At 43.9% G+C, this 20,594-nt stretch overlaps 1 pseudogene; it reads right to left on the bottom strand.

Annotated features, from left to right (window-relative positions):
• Positions 1-20,594, bottom strand: part of LOC103001474 (eukaryotic translation initiation factor 5-like) — a 50,171-nt pseudogene that overhangs the window by 14,698 nt on the left and 14,879 nt on the right.

The following is a 20,594-nucleotide window of genomic DNA, read 5'->3' as shown; positions in this document are numbered from 1 at the left end:
CTACAAAGGACCCTGAACAGCCAAGGGGACCCTGAGAAAGGAGAACAGCAGCTGGAGGAAACTCACTCACTGACTTGAAACCATATCACAAAGCTACAGTAACCAAACAGTGTAGAAATAGCATAAAAAGAGGCATGGGCCACAGGAATAGAATAGAGCCTGGGAAAGAAATCCACACATATGTGGTCAGTTTATGACAAAGCCGCCAAGGACATACACCAGGAAAAGGACAGTGCCCTCAATAAATTGTGTGTGATAGAGAGAAGGGAGAGAATTACTGTGTTGGTTTCTTGGGAACACTTGGAGGACTTTCTGACAGTGGGGATGCAATCTGTTTGTCTTTTCCCTCCTTGGTAAGAAATCTCCGTATGACATGAGCCTCTCTAAGAATCCTCCCTGAATTGAGGCCTGAAGAAATCAGAGCTGAGATTCAAGTTGTCTTCACAGACAATATCTCAAGGTTAAGTATAAGTATCACTTCAACAAGGTAATTTAAAGTGCCATTAGTGCCCTCCATTCCAAATGTGTAAGAGGGGAAGTGCTGGCAGAGGCCTAGCATTTAAAGCTGTCTGGTTTGACTGGACATGCTCATTCATCCCCAACTGGCCTCACACGCATTTGAGTTACTGGCGATGACCAAGCTAAATGCAGAGACTCGTCAGCGGGAAGGACACTGACGGAAACTCTGTTACCTGTCCTGTTGGTTTCTCTGTACCTTCTGGTCACTAGGTGTGTCACTTGCTACGGTGCCTGGGCATCAGGTTTTTAATACAGTTATCACCAGTTGTGAGACTAGGAAGGACAGAAATCAGGCCATTCCATGAAATCTGAAACTGGAGGACAGGGTCACTTTCTTCATTTTCCTGGTTTAACAGGCCAATTAATTGCTGCTCATGACTAACTAGTCCTGTTTTACTATCACACCAGGCAGTCAACTGAGATTTTCCCATATATATACTTACACTAGTTCTACCTCAAAGAGCCTTCTTGATCAAACATGTCAACAACTTCACCTCAATCTGGAAATACTGGAAAGGCAGAATAAATTCAGTTTAAGGTGATTTATGTAAATCATTTATTATAGGGAATTCTCTTGGTGGGAAAGGTCAATATTTACCACCCAGTAAAAATAAGTACTGATCTGATCTCAAAATCGTGTCTTCTACACACACACACACACACTGGCGTGGGCACACACTCACATGCACACGGGCAGACACAGACCCTCTGCTGAAGTTACCAATAGCTTTTGAGGTCAGTGAAACCCCATGATTACGAGCTTACGCTGTGCAGTGAGCTGGCTCTGGGTTTAAATCCTGCCCCTGGCTGTGGGACAGGGCACAGCTCACTTCAGCTCCCTGCACAGTTTTCCTCTTCTGTTAAACAACACCCACTACAGAAGGGTTAATGTGAGGATCAGATAGAAAGTACCTAATAAACTGGTGCTTCTCAAACTCCAAAGTTCACACAAATCATCTGGGAATCTCGTTACAATGCAGATGCTGATTCAGATGCTCAAGCGGGGCTTGATGTTCTAAGTTCCTAGGTGATGTTATGTTGCCAGTCCACGGACCAGACTTTGCGTAGCAAGGTACATACTGAAACCAAAATCGCTATCCTGTGGTCCTGCCAGCCAAGTAAGAGAAGAAAGCTGAGAAAGGATTTTTTGGTGCCCAGTGTGAGCTTGGCATGAACTCAGTTTCTCTAGGTATGGAGAGAATAACACATTTGGGGCCAGGCTTTATTCTGTCCCCTCATGAGCCTCAGCATGACTTAATTTCCATTCTTCTGCCCAGAGTCAGCCAGGGGCCACGGGAACCCACAAAGATGGGGAGTCTCATACCTGCCATAGTCCTGGCAAATCTCCCCCACGGCCACCAAGGCCTTCAGGTACTCGCTGGGCAGGCAGGGCTGGATATAGCGCAGGGAACAGCTGTTACTGGGGTCCCCGGTGGAGGCAGTGGAATCTATAGCTACCTAGAAGAGAAGAGAGGCAAATGAGTGAATTTAAAGTGAATGCATCTCGTAAGAATTGACATCTGCCGTGAGAGAGACACGGCCTGAGGGGGGAAAAGCAGCATATTACACACCCTGCCGATAAGCAGAGTTAGAGAAGAACCTCATTAGCTTTAAAAACTAGTTATTAATTTGGTTGAGGCCATTTCTGTAGTCTCCACTCTCCCTCTCCCCCGATGCCCTCTCTTCTCTGTGTCCAAAACGGAACTTGAGATTGACGTACAGGTCAGAAAGCCCAGCCACCGCTGATCCATGACATCACCAGGCACCAAGGGCAATGGTGGAATATCATAATTCACTAAGAAAAGTCTTCTGTGCTCTCCCAGCTGGACGATTCCATCTCCGAAGCCTAGGCAGGCCCCCTTAAAACTAAACTCTGTGTTAAAGATGCGTTCTGTATAACAAAGCCAGTGTTACTTTAATGAGTGGCCGGCTGCAGACAGATGTGCTGAAGTGGTTATAATAAAATTTCTGCCAGACACAGAAAGGCTCTGCTTCTGTGTAAGGCTCCACTCATGTGAAAATTCCTGCCCACACCAGAGAAGATGCATGAATCTAGGGCATTGTCAGTGGCAAGTGGAGAGAAACCTCTGTTTTGCCACCACGTCGTCATTATCCTTGAACTTCTTAAATTTTTTGACCTCCAACATCATCATGATCTAAATCATGGTTGACTCATCCAACACTTAACAACAGCAACTACAAAATGCTTAAGCCTGGGGGGTGCTCAAACGGGAAGGAGGATTTCTTCTGATTTTTTAACATCATCACCATTTAAATGAAAGTTAACCTAGTAAAACCCTAGTCATGAACTGTGTGAAAAGCTAGTAGTGGGGGCAGGGGGGGCGGGAGTAGGGTGGGGAACCTACATGCATTTTGTGAACAAAAAGGAGGTGTAAAGCACTCCAGGATCCACCCATGAGGGCCCAACCAGACAGAGGTCTGGATACATGCAGACAATCCTGGAAAACTCCTCCAAGGAGAACACGTGAGAGGTACTTGAGAGACAGTGGTTTGGAGAAAGCAAACATCTCAGGGCCTCCTGGATTTACCAAGCTCTAATACACACCCACCATTCTCTGCCTTTTTGTCCTAAGGAGAGACACTTAAGAGATCATGGCACCTCACACATGTGTGCATAGTGTTTAAAAGGTAAAAATAGTGCTGGGAAGGCTAGAAGTAAAGCCACCTCTTTCTCTCCTACTGAGGAAAGCATTTTAGAACTCTAGAGAATTCTAGAGAATGCAAGGATGTTATTATGGAAAGAACCTTGATTCTGCTCTGATTTATTATTATCATTGCAAGCACTGCAAATCATTGGCAGGTGTTGATACTTAATTATTAATAACGAGTACCTGTGGCTCCCCTCACTTCTGTTTATGATGGCTCTCATCGTGGAGCTTCCCCCCCTACCTGTGCTTCTTAATACTGCAGCTGACACCCTGTCCTATGTGTTGATTACCTGATTGTCAAGGGTATCCTGTGATGACAAAAATATGCTGGTGTCTTGATTTAAAACCAGAGAATGAAATCAGATAATATAAAGAGCAGAGGGAAAAACTTCCATAAAGAAAAATGGCAGCTCAAGAAACATAATTGAATATTTTATCCTCCCCAGGCAGGGGCAAGATCTCCAAGCATGCAGGCACCAAGTGGCAGCATCTGAGCCCAGGTGTATCACCTGGATGAGTACCTGTGGTATGGGGAGAAGTGGATGTAACATCTGGATGAGTGTTAATAGATTCTGGAAATAATTTATACTAAAATTAAAGAAAAAAATCATAGGGCTGGGATTAGGGTAAGACAAGAAAGAGAGGTGACTAGGGCATAAACTCAGGAAGGCACTCATCTGAGCTGACCCTACACTTGCTCAATCCTGAGAGTGATGCCTCCTTAAATTTTGCATCCTAGGTGCCTTTCTTCACTCTTGTCCTGGTACATCATTTCATTTCTATCAACTCTTCATCCTCAGGCTTGGAATAATTCCCTTATGCTTAACAAACTAGGGCTGGGCAGAGATGATGGTGAGAAGAGGATTGTGATTGAAGATATTAAGGACAGAAAATAAATAGGATCTGGTGACTGTCTGTGAAGTTGGATGCCAGGTAGGGAAAGGGAGCGGCCAGATCTCCTTGGGGATGGAGGAAATTACATAGTGTGACAACTTGAGCTGCCTGTTCCTGGTGGTGGCACAGCGACATACAAACATGCCTGATGGAGGCTGTGCTTTTCTTCTGCAGGCAGGCCTCTGGGGTTTCCACTCTTCCTGTGGGGATGGCCCCTGTGGTCTGTGACCACAGAGCCTATTCCGACTCAGGAGACGCTGATATAACTTTGGCGAAGGGTATGAACTTAAAAATTATCTGATGAAAAAGGAAATAAACCAATGATCCTTATCATTCACTGTTTTCTCTAGTTCCCATTGCTTATAAAAATATTTTTTCATTTGACTAGACAGCAAATGGACAGCCTCAAGTACATGGCAGCTAAAAGATTATTTTTTTTTCCTGGCAAGTGATGGTTTCTGAAGTCTCCCAAATGAGGCTGGAGATAAAATCTCTGTCTTCAGGAGGTGGCCTTCTACCAAGAATTCTCTGTGTTCTTTAAGTTAGCATTAGTGCAAAGCGAATAGAGCAAAAGGTTAGGTTTATCTTAAGAAGCAACAGGGAGGCCATGAAAGATGAGATTAAATTGAAAATAAAAGCAAACAATGACTGAAAAATGCCAGTTTGTGGAGGAGGCTTCCGACTCCTGGCTTCCTGAATGGGGTAGGCTTGCAGAGCCACTGTTTTCATCTTCTGCTACGAAGTATTTAGGAAAACCTGTGGTCTGATGTGTGCTCCAATCTGCCCAGCAGGCAGCCCTGGAACAGGCCTCCTTTGCCTCCCCTTCTGGCCAGGAGGCCTTGCTCTTCATTAAGCAGAGCCTTGGAACAGTTTTGCAAAACTTTGTAAAGTAAGAAAGCAAAATGCTTGCTCCCTCCATGTCACCAGATCCCCAGTATGGGGAGCTGCTTCCAGAAAAGGCTGGATGCTATCGATAAGTATCCTTCCTTGGACATTTTTAGCTTCTTACGTGAAATGAGCCCACGCCTCGCATCCCTTCCCTGCCTGTGACAAACAGGCCATTTGAGAACCTCCCGGAAGTTTTCTGAGGAAAGCTGCTGTGAACCCATCTCTGGTTAGCTGCCTGATCTCTCTGCCATCAACCTTTGTGATATCACCTGCTACAGGACAGCTTTTAAAGACCTGTATACAATTTGGACCTATACAACATGCCTTGTAGGTTGAGATGCTGTTTAGTCTGGACCACTTCTTAAATAATAGGTCTAATTCTAGGTCTTTCCTGTTTCCTCAAAACTCCACAGCAGGCAAAGAAATAGGACCCTAGGCAAGGTGGAAAAGACCCTGGAGGTCGCCTAGTTCATTTCCTGGTAAGGGCAAAGCATTCTCTTCTTCAACCCAGGACTCATCCTTGTTTCTCAGAGGTCTACACCAGAGTCCATCAGTGTTTAATCTGGGATATAAAATCAGGATTTAAAACTTAAACTGAGACACAGCATGGGCATAGGATGTCCTAAATGTGTTAGGGTCAGAAAAGATTATGTGAGAGAACTTTAACAGGTGGTCTTTTCTTAGGCTTGAAGGTTAATCTGGGAGAAGCCACATTCAACTTATTATATTATTAAATTATAGCCAGTAAAATCAGAGACAAAAGAAAGCAATACCATCTTTAATTTTAAATACAAATAATAAAAAGGGCCATTTGAATATAATAAGAAAAAAATGATGACTCAGGATTCTACTAGCCTGGTAAGTTGTATGCATATATATAAACAAAATATTTTAAAAATGTATACATAAAATATAGTTATATATATAAATAACATAGCTGTAATCACAGGGTAACTGCTTTATATTCTTTTTTTCTCCACTTAACACTATGTCATAAACATATCATGTTATTACCAATCATTATAATTATCACTTCAAATGGCTTTATCATAGTCCACTTAAATGAGTGCACTGCAATTTACGTAGCCATTACCTTACTGTTGGACATTTATGTTGCTTACAACCTGTCTCTGTGAAAATCCATTTTACAGTGAACATTTTTTTGCATCTGGAAAGAAAACATTTAATTCTGCTACCATTTTCTTTCCAAATACCTTATGGAGTCTGTCTGGTCTATGCTGTCTATACTTGTGTATTTTGTATGTGAAATTCCAGTATCTGGCTTTCTTTTTAGCTGCTGTGCCATGTGCCAAACACATGGAACCCCATCTCTCTCCCTGAAGTCTCTGCTTCACCTCTGCCCAGCTCCTCCAAGACCACAACGTGATGTTGCCCCAGAGTGCTTACGATTCAAGGATTCACACGAGGAACAAAGGTTGTTCTCGGGGCACCTTGGACCTCCCGAAATTGTGTGCGCAATTGGGTGTATGCACTTTCCAGTGAGGGATATAGATCTTGTATCAGATGTCAAGTGGTCCATGTGACCAAAAAAGAGGAAGAATCATTGACAGGGGTCCTTTTAGCATCCTTTATCTCCTTCCCTCCTCAGGGTCTTCGCTGCTTATTTGATAGCCTAAAACTCCCCTCTTCTCATCCTCAGGTTGCCACCTACTTTCCACCTCTTGCTTTTCCTTCACTGTTGGCCTTCTTGAACGAGTAGTTATGCCCACTGTGTTCACCTCCTCGCCGTCTGTTACACCCCAACTCCTAGGTCTCCCATCTCATTCTGCTGAAGTTGCTCTTCTGCAGATGATTTATGCCTACTCATCACACGGCCCAGTCACTGGTTTTCATTCTTCATCTTGTGTCTTCTCTTTAGCATATGGGATATTGTCCTTGACCTTGTAACATTTCCTCCTGATCATCTGAGTTACTGCCTCCTCCAGGACCTTTTCCTCTGGCATCTCTTCTCTTATTGTTTGCCCCTCTTTCCTCGGCTGCCAATGGAGGTCTTCTACAATTTTCTGTCACCAGGTCCCCTTTCTGTATTTTTCTCTTTGGCCATCTCATCCAGATCCATGTATGTGCAGCTTCTACCTCTCTCCTGAAACTGAGATCCGTATTTATAAATGCCATCTCCACCGGGATACCTGAAAGTACCTCTGCTACATCCAGGAGGAAGTTCATCCTGTTGTCTGGCAGCTCCTCTTGATTTCCATATTTCTGTGAACAGGACTGCCATGCTTTGTCTTTAGGCACCAGAGATTTGAGTTATCCTGGGCTCATTATTCTCCCGTGCTTTCCGTCTCCTCATGTATCATAAGTCAAGGCTAATTGACTCTTTCCACTGCTGCCCCTACATGTTACCTCTTATTACCTGTCACCAGGATGGTTGCAGTGGGCTTTAATCTCTTCTTTCAGAGTCTTTTCACCACCACCGATGCCTTTCACCAAATGCCCCCAGAGTTACTTCCCTAAAGCATGTGCCTGATTGCTCCAGGGTCTTGCCCAAGACTCCCCTGAATGTTCCCTTATCCACCAAATTACCTCAAAATTCAAAGCCCTTCAAGTTCTCAATCCCAATCATTTCCCCAACAATCCCCTAAATATATCCTGTATAGTCACATTAACCCAAGTAAGGAAACGTATTTTTCATTAGAATATATGGATGCATAAATATTTAAGTTCATAGGGGTGCTTTTTAAAGCAAAAATCTAGTATCACATTTATCAGTCCAATTTCTTCTTTTCCCTAAACCTTATCTCTTTTAGAAGATTTAGGCTTTGGTCCATCATCATTCAACAGAAGTATTTTGAACACCTTATATACATCAGCCTGGGACCCGAAGGGAAAGATGCTCTACTCTTGATATTCTTAAGAATATCAAGGAGCCCCAGGCACCTGTGGAAGGTGCAAAAGCTTTTTCTTCACTCGTTTGTAGTGTGTACTAGTCAGTCTTGACAGGAAGCAAATGGTCCACTCAAAAGGGTTGACTGAGGAGAAGTTAATAAAAGGACAATTCAAAAAAGGTTAAAGGAGGCTGACTAGAAAGGGTCGAGAGGGGCAGTTAGCAGAACCGAGTGAGAGTAGTGTCTGCGGAGCAGGACACCCGATGGGAACTGTGTCCTTCTGTAGAGGAATGTGGTCGCTGCCAAACAGCAGCCTGGCAAGCAGAGAGTTGGGAAGAAGCGCCCCAACTTCATTCTCCTCCAATTGTTTGACCTCTGGCTGCTGACCCCAAAGAGGAAGGCCTCCTGGGGCACAGGGGAGGGGCTGAGAAGGGTGAGGAAACGTGCAGAACTATATTCCACTGCTGGCTCCTGAAGGTCTGTCTCCTGAAGGTCTGTCTCCAGGGAGACGGAGGCTCATCCTGGCTGAAGCTCCTGGGCCTGCTCAGAAATCTCAGGTCATCCTGTGCCAGCGGGAGATTTTGACTCTGGAGCGCTCAGGGGTTGGGTGACTGCAACGCATCCTCGTTCCTCCCTCCCTCTGCTCTGCCCGTCTGCACGCCAGGAAGCCCTCCTCTCATTTCTCATCCCTCTGCCACTTTCCCTTCATTTTGCCAGATGGGTTCAATAAAATTATTGGGCAGATAATAAATACTTAGAGGCTAAGTTAAATAAGACATGTTAATTGTTATTAATAGCTTACATTACAGCTTATCATTTACAGTAGATGGTACTGCTTGAGTAATAAGAAATTAATAATGAGAAAGTTGACTTTATTTTAGAGGGAAATGACAATGAAGTGGCTGGTATGTTTTCTTTAGTAGAAAGCTCAAAACAGAACACCTAGCAACCGTCTCCTGCGACCCGGGCCTGAAGCCCTCCAGGAGGAAGGGCTTTGTTGCAGGCACTGCTGATGGTCTGGCGGCTCCTCCTCGGCATTTATCTGTATGTGCTCCCCCTCTTCTCATGCCTTGCTCCAGACTCACTCCAGACCTCCTACAGGTCCATCATTGGACCCTGGAGGGCTGAGAAGCTGGGGCTGGGAAGGTGGTGGGGAGAACAAAGCCAGGAGGGCAATCCTCCTGTTTCAGGCAGGCCAGACGACCTCCCCTCCCCTCCATGAGTCAGGGTGTGGAGCTGGGAACCCTGTGGGGTCAAACTTCCAGTTTTTACTTGGACTGATTCTTTGCAGCCCAACTCCAAGGGCAGAGTAAGCCCTTGGAGTCTCTCTGCCCAAACCTAGGAGGATTTGAACATGAAGGTTGAATAAAGAGTTGTTCAAAACCATGGGATCTCTAGACTATAACACAGACCCAAATCAATAGAGCTTTCCTTTGAAAACCTATAATAGTTGCCTAAGATTGTAGGACACTATCTCCTCTGTGACACTGCTGGCTCCTCCACCTCCATTTGCCCAGGACAGCTGGAGTTAGGTGTGTGTGTGCCCACAATGCACATGTTTGCTACCTTCTAAACGTGCCAGTGTATATATGGGAGGGCTGGGTGGGTGTGTCTTTAAAGAACCTTAGACTTTAAAGAGATGACCGAAATCTATAATTAACTCCTGTAAGTATTCAGGGGCAAAAACGCAGGACATAGGTAGACCCCTCTGAGGTTACAGTAGAGGACCTGCCTCTATCTCGGGAGATGCCTTATCCCATCCCCCTCTAGTCCTTTGGGTACCACTATCCCTAGTCCCAGTAATACAATGGTCCTGTCTACTCTCTTGGGCTCAGACCGAGACAAAAAAGTTAAACCCATTTTCCTTGCCTTCCTCACATGACTGAGCCAGTCCAGGAAGCTGATAAGCAGGGCTGAGTTTCACAAGTACACTTCTGTAAGATGAGGAACAAATGCTGCACAAATTGCATTCCTCTTGTTTACATCCATGTTGCTTTCCCATAGGTTTTAGCAGATCTCTCTCTTGCCATCTGGGTATTCTCTTTCTGGAGGTCATGTCTGTCAAAACCTAGGAGGATTCTGAACATGAAGCCACTGAAAGCAAACGGTTCCAGGGCAGATGGACTCACAAGCTTGACCTACCCAGGCACTTTAGAAAGATCCAGTCCACCCACCCAAATACGTATTAGGAGTGCGTAAATCCCATGGGCTCAGATTCCATGTAGGAGATGATACTCAATCCACCATCTCATTCTATTTCCCCATCTTGAAAGACTGGTTATCCAATCTTTTGGAATTTACCTTTTCATTGCCTGATGAACCATTTGGATGGCTTATTCTTTTTTCACCACCCCCCCCTTTCCACTCAAACACTCAATAACTTTATTTGCCTATGGCTGGTTTCTTGGGAAGTGAAGGACGGGGCTGGCAGCAACCTGGGCTTCATGCGCCCTCTGGTGGGCTTCAGAGGCAAGGAGCAGAATTGTGACCAACCCGAAAGGACCTGCCAGTCTGGAGGGCACAGTCAGTACAGTCCAGGGGAGGGCTGCAGTGTTCCTCATGGCTGCTGGACGACCACATGTTCTGCCGAGACTTCATCTGCTTCAAACGGTCCTTGTCCACGTCCCACTTGGTGAGGATAAAGAGGAGGATACCACAGGGGAAGCTGATGGCCCAGGCTAGTCCCACAGCTTTCATGGGGTTCTTGCCGCTCTTTCTGGGAATGTATTCCAGCGCAGGGGATGGGGCCTAGGCTCCTGCTTGCACTCCGTGGAGCTGTGGCTTTGCAGTGCCTGGGTCCTGTTCTGGGAAGCCTTGTTAGCTGTGGCTCCTGACAGAATCCCTTTGAAAGTCACTTCCACATCACTGAGGGCTCATCACCCTGGTGCCAGAAGAGTGAGCTTCACTGTTACCTCCTCAGACACAGGACGTGAAGGACTGCAGTAGGGCTCACGTGAGGCACGTGAAGGAAATCTGAGAAAAGGTTTTCAAACCTGGAGGACACGGGCATTTCTTGCCCCCTGGTCCTTCAGTGCCATAGCAGCTACCACCGCCGCCATGTTCAGATCCCACCCGCCTTCCTGGATGGCTTACTCTTGGCACTGACCATTGGGCATGACATGGATGCTTGTGTTCTGGCCACATGAACACAACCAAGATGTCTGCAGTGGTGCAGTGGGACATCCTAGCACGGTTCACTTCCTTCCCATCCTTCTCACCAGGTGATGGGATCTGGCAACCCTCCCACTGCTCATGTCTCATGCAGTTACTGAAAGAACGGAAAGCACTAGGCTGGTTCCCCAAACCACCTGAGGTCGAATGGCATGAATTTCCTGATATGATGTGGAAAACCATATTCACTGGGGAAAACAGAAGTATGAATTCATTTTTAAAAACATGTTACTGTACCATATTTCAGCGGTGAGACTTGAGCAAAGCTGACCCAGGGTCTTTAAAGACTTTTGTCTCCTCATGCCCCACATCCAGCACCACTCCCCGACCTTGCTCCCTGATTATATAAGAACAAACATGAAAACAATTCACTGTAAGCTGGATTTGGCAGCCACCCATGGTGTGGTCCAAGAAAGAATGCATCTTGTGGATCTGCACAGGAGGAAGAGAGGAAACTGTACTAGAAACAGTATGATCTGTGCTGTTATAGATCAGAGGCCTAGACTTTGGGTGCTGACCTAGAGGGAAGGGCAGAGAAAGATCTGTGGGAAAAAGAGCGGTCAGCTGATTTTGTTCCATGAAAGGGGAGAAAGAAAGCAATGCTGAATCCAGATAGGCCTGTGAGGGCTGCAACCATCCATCCCCTGCTACCCTCTCTTTTGGTTTATGCATGATTTTAATCAGCCTCTGCCTCTGGGGTGGGACTAACACTATGTTTTCAAAGGTCACCACTGGTTTGAAAAGAATAAAGTCTCACACTTGGCTTCGGTCTTTCTGCCCATGTCTAAGTCCCAGTTCTGGTAACGTTCCTAACACCATAGTAATTTAGATGTGCAGCTTCAAGATCACAATGACCTGAGAAGGTCTTTACAGCCAGCTAGTCATATTCCTCCCATGCCATGAACAACAGGGATTAACATTTATTGAGCACTAACTGTACGCCAGGCACTTAACATTCATTACCTAATTTAATTCTTAGAACAAGCCTGTGAAGGTGATGCTATTATTATCATGCCCATTTTATAGATAAGGAAACTGAGGCTAAGATCACCTACCTAGTCGGGGTGAGGCTCAAGTGATGGTAGTCTGACTGCACAGCCCATCCTTTTGACCTCTAGGCTGGAAGTCAGCACATTCCCTGCTTTCTGACCAACTCCCAGCACCTGTGTTCTCACACGCCTTACTGATTTCTAGTCTCAATTTCTGCTTCATTATGATTCTGCTGCTTGAGTCTTGGTGACATTCATCTATTCATTTATTCAACAAAGATTTATTGAGCCCTTACCATGCACTGGATGCTATGGATACAGGGATGAGAAAAACAGGCATGGTACTTGCAGTTATGGAGCTCACAATCTGGATCCTTTTACCAGGACAGCCACTAGCGGATTTTTGACCCTCACTTCTCAGACTCCATCTGACACTCAGGGCAGCGTCTCAGAGACTGACCCACAAAACCCTGTGGTTGTGTTTCCAGGTACCACTTCCAGGAGGCACACATCTATCAGCAGATTTGTCTCAGGGCTGATGCTTACTGGGCCCTCTGAATAGTTCCTGCTCCTGACTTCCTTATGGTGATGCTTTGCCTGATACTTGGGATACCTTCCTACTATCTGTATACCAAGAAGATGAGTTCAACAACCAAGGCCTCTGAGTGCCGAACTCTTAGATCAAAACAGATTTATGCACAGTCACCTTACAGAGATGGACAGTTGAACTGGTTCATCTATATCTTCCTTTCTCTTGCTTCTATGGTCACAGGACTATTAGGAATGTACTAGGATTTGGTCTGTACAGGTAGGTAAGATGACAAGAAACAACTGCCTTTGAAAGAAGAGTTTATCACTCACAGCTCCCCAAGGGACAGGAGGTATGTCCTGCCACACAAGGGGGTCACATGGAGAAGCACTAGGGTCAGTCAGGAGACAGGAGGAGTGAGGGGAAAGCACACGCAAAAGTCTTTATTGTGGTTTTTGTGGGAAGGAATGTGTGAAGTAAGGTAAGCAGTTAAGCACGTTTAAGGTTGAATAGTCTGGGACTTCCCTGGTGGCGCAGTCATTAAGAATCCGCCTACCAATGCAGGGGACACGGGTTTGATCCCTGGTCCGGGAAGATCCCACATGCCGCGGAGCAACTAAGCCCGTGCACCACAACTACTGAGCCTGCACTCGAGAGCCCGTGAGCCGCAACTACTGAGCCCACATGCTGCAACTACTGAAGCCCGCATGCCTAGAGCCCATGCTTGGCAACAAGAGAAGCCACCATGATGAGAAGCCCGTGCACCGCAATGAGGAGTAGCCCCCGCTTGCTGTGCGTAGCAACAAAGACCGAATGCAGCCAAAAATAAATAATAAATTAAAAAAAAAAAAGATTGAATAGTCTGAGTAACTTAGGAGGCTCTGGGAGATAGGGATGGTCTCTAATTGTCTGAAACCTGGCTCTGGGGTGATACAGGGCAGGGGGAGTATTGGCTTGGTGTGTGTGAGTACAGGAAAGGAGGTGGCTGGGGGTATAGGCTCTGGATGGGTTGGTCTGCATATCAAAGGCAGGCTCACAGGCAAGTTGGTTGCTATCTCTAGGAATTAGCTAGCCCTGGGAGGAGCAGTTCCTCCTCAGTATGCAGGGCCCCAAGATGTCAAAGCATCATAAAATACAGAAAAAAGAGACACTATTAAAACAATGACCCCAGATGGCCAACCATAAGCATTATCCCCTAGTTCCAGTGGTTGGTTCAAGAGGTGGGCATGTGACCTAAGCCAGACCCATCAGTCTTTTCCCTTATTCTCTTGTCATGTAAGCATGTGCTTCTGCAGTTCCTGGGATCCAGGAAAGGCCAACTCTGAGTGAAGGAACCTGACATATGTAGAGAGAAACTCGAGGGCACTTAAGTCTTATATGGTGGAGTCAGACAGACCTAAACTAAAATCTCAGCTCCTAAACTTCCCACTCATGAGCTAGGTACAAAAGCTCATATGAAAGTAGAAATCTCAGAGCTGTGATAAGGATAAACACAATGGACTCCCACTTGCAAGAACACCGGAATCACAACAAACTGCTGAACAATCATCGACTGGAAGACACTGGAACTCACCAAAAAAGATACCCCACATCCAAAGACAAAGGAGAAGCCACAATGAGACGGTAGGAGGGGCGCAATCACAATCAAATCAAATCCTGTAACTGCTGGGTGGGTGACTCACAAACTGGAGAACACTTATACCACAGAAGTCCACCCACTGCAGTGAACGTTCTGAGCCCCACATCAGGCTTCCCAACCTGGGTCTGGCAACGGGAGGAGGAATTCCTAGAGAATCAGACTTTGAAGGCTAGTGGGATTTGATTGCAGGACTTCAACAGGACTGGGGGAAACAGAGAGGCCACTCTTGGAGAGCACACACAAAGTAGTGTGTGCATTGGGACCCAGGGGAAGGAGCAGTGACCTCATAGGAGACTAAACAAGACCTACCTGCTAGTGTTGGAGGGTCTCCTGCAGATGCGGGGGGTGGCTGTGGCTCACCGTGGGGACAAGGACACTGGCAGCAGAAGTTCTGGGAAGTACTGCTTGGCATGAGCCTTCCCAGAGTCCACCATTAGCCCCACCAAAGAGCCTGTAGGCTCCAGTGCTGGGTCACCTCAGGCCAAACAAGCAACAGGGAAGGAACCCAGCCCCACCCATCAGCAGACAAGCGGATTAAAGTTTTACTGAGCTCTGCCCACCAAAGCAACAGCCAGCTCTGCCCACCACCAGTCCCTCCCATCAGGAAACTTGCACAAGCCTCTTAGATAGCCTCATCCACCAGAGAGCAGACAGCAGAAGCAAGAAGAACTACAATCCTGCAGCCTGTGGAACAAAAACCACATTCACAGAAAGACAGACAAGATGAAAAGGCAGAGGGCTATGCACCAGATGAAGGAACAAGATAAAACCCCAGAAAAACAACTAAATGAAGTGGCGATAGGCAACCTCCCAGAAAAAGAATTCAGAATAATGATAGCAAAGATGATCCAGGACCTCAGAAAAAGAATGGAGGCAAAGATCTTCAAGAAATGTTTAACAAAGACCTAGAAGAATTAAAGAAGAAACCAACAGAGATGAACAATACAATAACTGAAATGAAAAATAGACTAGAAGGAATCAATAGTAGAATAACTGAGGCAGAAGAACAGATAAGTGACCTGGGAGACAGAATGGTGGAATTCACTGCCACAGAACAGAATAAAGAAAAAAGAATGCTGGGCTTCCCTGGTGGTGCAGTGGTTGAGAATCTGCCTGCCAATGCAGGGGACACGGGTTCGAGCCCTGGTCTGGGAAGATCCCACATGCCGCGGAGCAACTAGGCCCGTGAGCCACAACTACTGAGCATGCGCGTCTGGAGCCTGTGCTCCGCAACAAGAGAGGCCACGATAGTGAAAGGCCCGCGCACCGCGATGAAGAGTGGCCCCCACTTGCCGCAACTAGAGGAAGCCCTCGTACAGAAACGAAGACCCAACACAGCCATAAATAAATAAATAGATAATTAAAAAAAAAAAAAAAGAAAGAAAAAAGAATGACAAGAAATGAAGACTGCCTAAGAGACCTCTGGGACAACATTAAACGCAACAACATTCGCATTATAGGGGTCCAGGAAGGAGAAGAGAGAGAGAAAGGACCAGAGAAAATATGTCAAGAGATTATAGTTGAAAACTTCCCTAACATGGGAAAGGAAATAGCCACCCAAGTCCAGGAAGCGCAGAGAGTCCCATACAGGATAAACCCAAGGAGAAACACGGCGAGACACATAGTAATCAAATTGGCAAAAATTAAAGACAAAGAAAAATTAATGAAAGCAGCAGGGAAAAGCAACAAATAACATACAAGGGAACTCCCATAAGGTTAACAGCTGATTTCTCAGCAGAAACTCTACAAGCCAGAAGGGAGTGGCATGACATATTTAAAGTGATGAAAGGGAAGAACCTACAACCAAGATTACTCTACCCGGCAAGGATGTCATTCAGATTCGATGGAGAAATCAAAAGCTTTACAGACAAGCAAAAGCTAAGAGAATTCACCACCACCAAACCAGCTCTACAACAAATGCTAGAGGAACTTCTCTAAGTGGGAAGCACAAGAGAAGAAAAGGACCTACAAAAACAAACCCAAAACAATTAAGAAAATGGTAATAGGAACATACATATCAATAATAACCTTAAACGTGAATGGATTAAATGCCCCAACCAAAAGACACAGGCTTGCTGAATGGATACAAAAACAAGACCCATATATATGCTGTCCATAAGAGACCCACTTCAGACCAAGGGACACATTCAGACTGAAAGTGAGGGGATGGAAAAACATATTCCATGCAAATGGAAATCAAGAGAAAGCTGGAGTAGCAATACTCATATCAGATAAAATAGACTTGAAAATAAAGAACGTTACAACAGACAAGGAAGGACACTACACATAATGATCAAGGGATCAATCCAAGAAGAAGATAAAACAATTATAAATACATATGCACCCAACATAGGAGCACCTCAATACATAAGGCAACTGCTAACAGCTATAAAAGAGGAAATCGACAGTAACACAATAAAAGTGTGGGACTTTAACACCTCACTTACACCAATGGTCAGATCATCCGAACAGAAAATTAATAAGGAAACACAAGCTTTAAATGACACAATAGACCAGATAGATTTAATTGATATTCATAGGACATTCCATCCAAAAACAGCAGATTACACTTTTTTTCTCAAGTGTGCACGGAACATTCTCCAGGATAGGTCACATCTTGGGTCACAAATCAAACCTCAGTAAATTTAAGAAAACTGAAATCATATCAAGCATCTTTTCTGACCACAACTCTATGAGATTAGAAATCAATTACAGGGAAAAAAAAACGTAAAATACACAAGCACGTGGAGGCTAAACAATACGTTACTAAATAACCAAGAGATCACTGAAGAAATCAGAGGAAATCAAAAGATACCTAGAGACAAATGACAATGAAAACACGACAATCCAACACCTATGGGATGCAGCAAAAGCAGTTTTAAGAGGGAAGTTTATAGCTATACAAGCCTACCTCAAGAAACAAGAAAAATCTCAAATAAACAATCTAACCTTGCACCTAAAGGAACTAGAGAAAGAAGAACAAACAAAACCCGAAGTTAGCAGAAGAAATCATAAAGATCAGAGTGGAAATAAATGAAATAGAAACAAAGAAAACAATAGCAAAGATGAATAAAACTAAAAGCTGCTTCTTTGAGAAGATAAACAAAATTGATAAACCATTAGCCAGATTCATCAAGAGGGAGAGGACTCAAATCAACAATATTAGAAATGAAAAAGGAGACGTTATAACAGACACTGCAGAAATACAAAGCATCCTAAGAGACTACTACAAACAACTCTATGCCAATAAAATAGACAACCTGGAAGAAATGGACAAATTCTTAGAAAGGTATAACCTTCCAAGACTGAACCAGGAAGAAATAGAAAATATGAACAGACAAATCACAAGTAATGAAATTGAAACTATGATTTAAAATCTTCCAACAAACAGAAGTCCAGGACCAGATGGTTTCACAGGTGAATTCTATCAAACATTTAGAGAAGAGCTAACACCCATCCTTCTCAAACTCTTCCAAAAAACTGCAGAGGAAGGAACACTCCCAAACTCATTCTATGAAGCCACCAGCACCCTGATACCAAAACCAGACAAAGACACTACAAAAAAAGAAAATTACAGACCAATATCACTGATGAATATAGATGCAAAAATCCTCAACAAAATACTAGCAAACAGAATCCAACAACACATTAAAAGGATCATACACCACGATCAAGTGGGATTTATCCCAGTGGTGCAAGGATTCTTCAATATATGCAAATCAATCAATGTGATACACCATATTAACAAATTGAAGAATACAAACCATATGATCATCTCAATAGATGCAGAAAAAGCTTCTGACAAAATTCAACACCGATTTATGATAAAAACTCTCCAGAAAGTGGGCATAGAGGAACCTACCTCAACATAATAAAGGCCATATATGACAAACCCACAGCAAACATCATTCTCAATGGTGAAAAACTGAAAGCATTTCCTCTAAGATCAGGAAGAAGACAAGGAGGTCCACTCTCACCACTATTATTCAACATAGTTTTGAAAGTCCTAGCCACGGCAGTCAGAGAAGAAAAAGAAATAAAAGGAATACAAACTGGAAAAGAAGAAGTAAAACTGTCACTGTTTGCAGATGACATGATACTATACATAGAGAATCCTAAAGATGCCACCAGAAAACTAGAGCTATTCCATGAATTAGGTAAAGTTGCAGGATACAAAATTAATGCACAGAAATCTCTTGCATTCCTATACACTAATGATGATAAATCTGAAAGAGAAATTAAGGAAACACTCCCATTTAGCACTGCAACAAAAAGAATAAAATACCTAGGAATAAACCTACCTAGGGAGACAAAAGACCTGTATGCAGAAAACTATACGACACTGATGAAAGAAATTAAAGATGATACCAACAGGTGGAGAAATATACCATGTTCTTGGATTGGAAGAATCAATACTGTGAAAATGACTATACTACCCAGAGCAATCTACACATTCAATGCAATCCCTATCAAATTACCAACGGCATTTTTTACTGAACTAGAACAAAAAATCTTAAAATTTGTATGGAGACACAAAAGACCCCGAATAGCCAAAGCAGTCTTGAGGGAAAAAAACGGAGATGGAGGAATCAGACTCCCTGACTTCAGACTATACTACAAAGCTACAGTAATCAAGACAACATGGTACTGGCACAAAAACAGAAATATAGATCAATGGAACAGGATAGAAAGCCCAGAGATAAACCCACACACCTACAGTCAACTAATCTATGACAAAGGAGGCAAGGATACACAGTGGAGGAAAGACAGTCTCTTCAAGAAGTGGTGCTGGGAAAACTGGACAGCTACATGTAAAAGAATGAAATTAGAACACTCCCTAACACCATACACAAAAATAAACTCAAAATGGATTACAGACCTAAATGTAAGACCAGACACTATAAAACTCTTAGAGGAAAACATAAGAACACTCTTTGACATAAATCACAGCAAGATCTTTTGTGATCCACCTCCTAGAGGAATAGAAATAAAAACAGGGGGCTTCCCTGGTGGCGCACTGGTTGAGAATCTGCCTGCCAACGCAGGGGACATGGGTTCGAGCCCTGGTCTGGGAAGATCCCACATGCCGCGGAGCAACTGGGCCCGTGAGCCACAACTACTGAGCCTGAGCGTCTGGAGCCTCTGCTCCGCAACAAGAGAGGCCGCGATAGTGAGAAGCCCACGCACCGCGATGAAGAGTGGCCCCCACTCGCCGCAACTGGAGAAAGCCCTCGCACAGAAACGAAGACCCAACACAGCCAAAAATAAAAATAATAAATAAATAATAAATTTAAAAATTTAAAAAAAATAAAAATAAAAAAAATAAAAACAAAAATAAACAAATGGGACCTAATGAAACTTAAAAGCTTTTGCAAAGCAAAGGAAACTACAAACAAGAGGCAAAGACAACCCTCAGAATGGGAGAAAATATTTGCAAATGAATCAACGGGCAAAGGATTAATCTCCAAAATATATAAACAGCTCATGCAGCTCAATATTAAAAAACAAACAAACAACCCAATCCAAAAATGGGCAGAAAACCTAAATAGACATTTCTCCAAAGAGGACATACAGATAGCCAAGAAGCACATGAAAAGCTGCTCAACATCACTATTAGAGAAATGCAAATCAAAACTACAATGAGGTATCACCTCACACCAGTTAGAATGGGTATCATCAGCAAATGTACAAACAACAAATGCTGGAGAGGGTGTGGAGAAAAGGGAACCCTCTTGCACTGTTGGTGGGAATGTAAACTCATACAGCCACTATGGAGAACAGTATGGAGGTTCCTTAAAAAACTAAAACTAGAATTACCATATGACCCAGCAATCCCACTACTGGGCATATACCCAGAGAAAACCGTAATTCAAAAAGACACATGCACCCTAATGTTCATTGCAGCACTATTTACAATAGCCAGGTCATGGAAGCAACCTAAATGCCCATCAACAGACGAATGGATAAAGAAGATGTGGTACATATATACAATGGAATATTACTCAGCCATAGAAAGGAACAAAATTGGGTAATTTGTAGAGACGTGAATGAATCTAGAGACTGTCATACAGAGTGAAGTAAGTCAGAAAGAGAAAAACAAATATCGCATATTAACGCATATATGTGGAACCTAGAAAAATGGTACGGATGAACCAGTTTGCAGGGCAGAAATTGAGACACAGATATAGAGAACAAACGTATGGACACCAAGGGGGGAAAGCAACAGTGGGTGATGGTGGTGGTGGTGTGATGGGAGATTGGGATTGACATGTATAAACTGATGTGTATAAAATGGATGACTAATAAGAACCTGCTGTATAAAAAAATAAAATTTAAAAATTCAAAAAAAGAATAAACACAATGTACTATAGTTATTTTCACATAAGTACTCCATTAGTGGCAAAAGTATTCTCAGCTGTGATTTAAGAGGTTTAATTATTAGCACAT

Source organism: Balaenoptera acutorostrata, chromosome 16, assembly GCF_949987535.1.
Source record: "Balaenoptera acutorostrata chromosome 16, mBalAcu1.1, whole genome shotgun sequence".
In the NCBI taxonomy this organism is placed as follows: Eukaryota; Metazoa; Chordata; class Mammalia; order Artiodactyla; family Balaenopteridae; genus Balaenoptera; species Balaenoptera acutorostrata.
The sequence above is the reverse complement of the archived record's forward strand: the minus strand, read 5'-3'. Positions and strand labels throughout refer to the sequence as shown.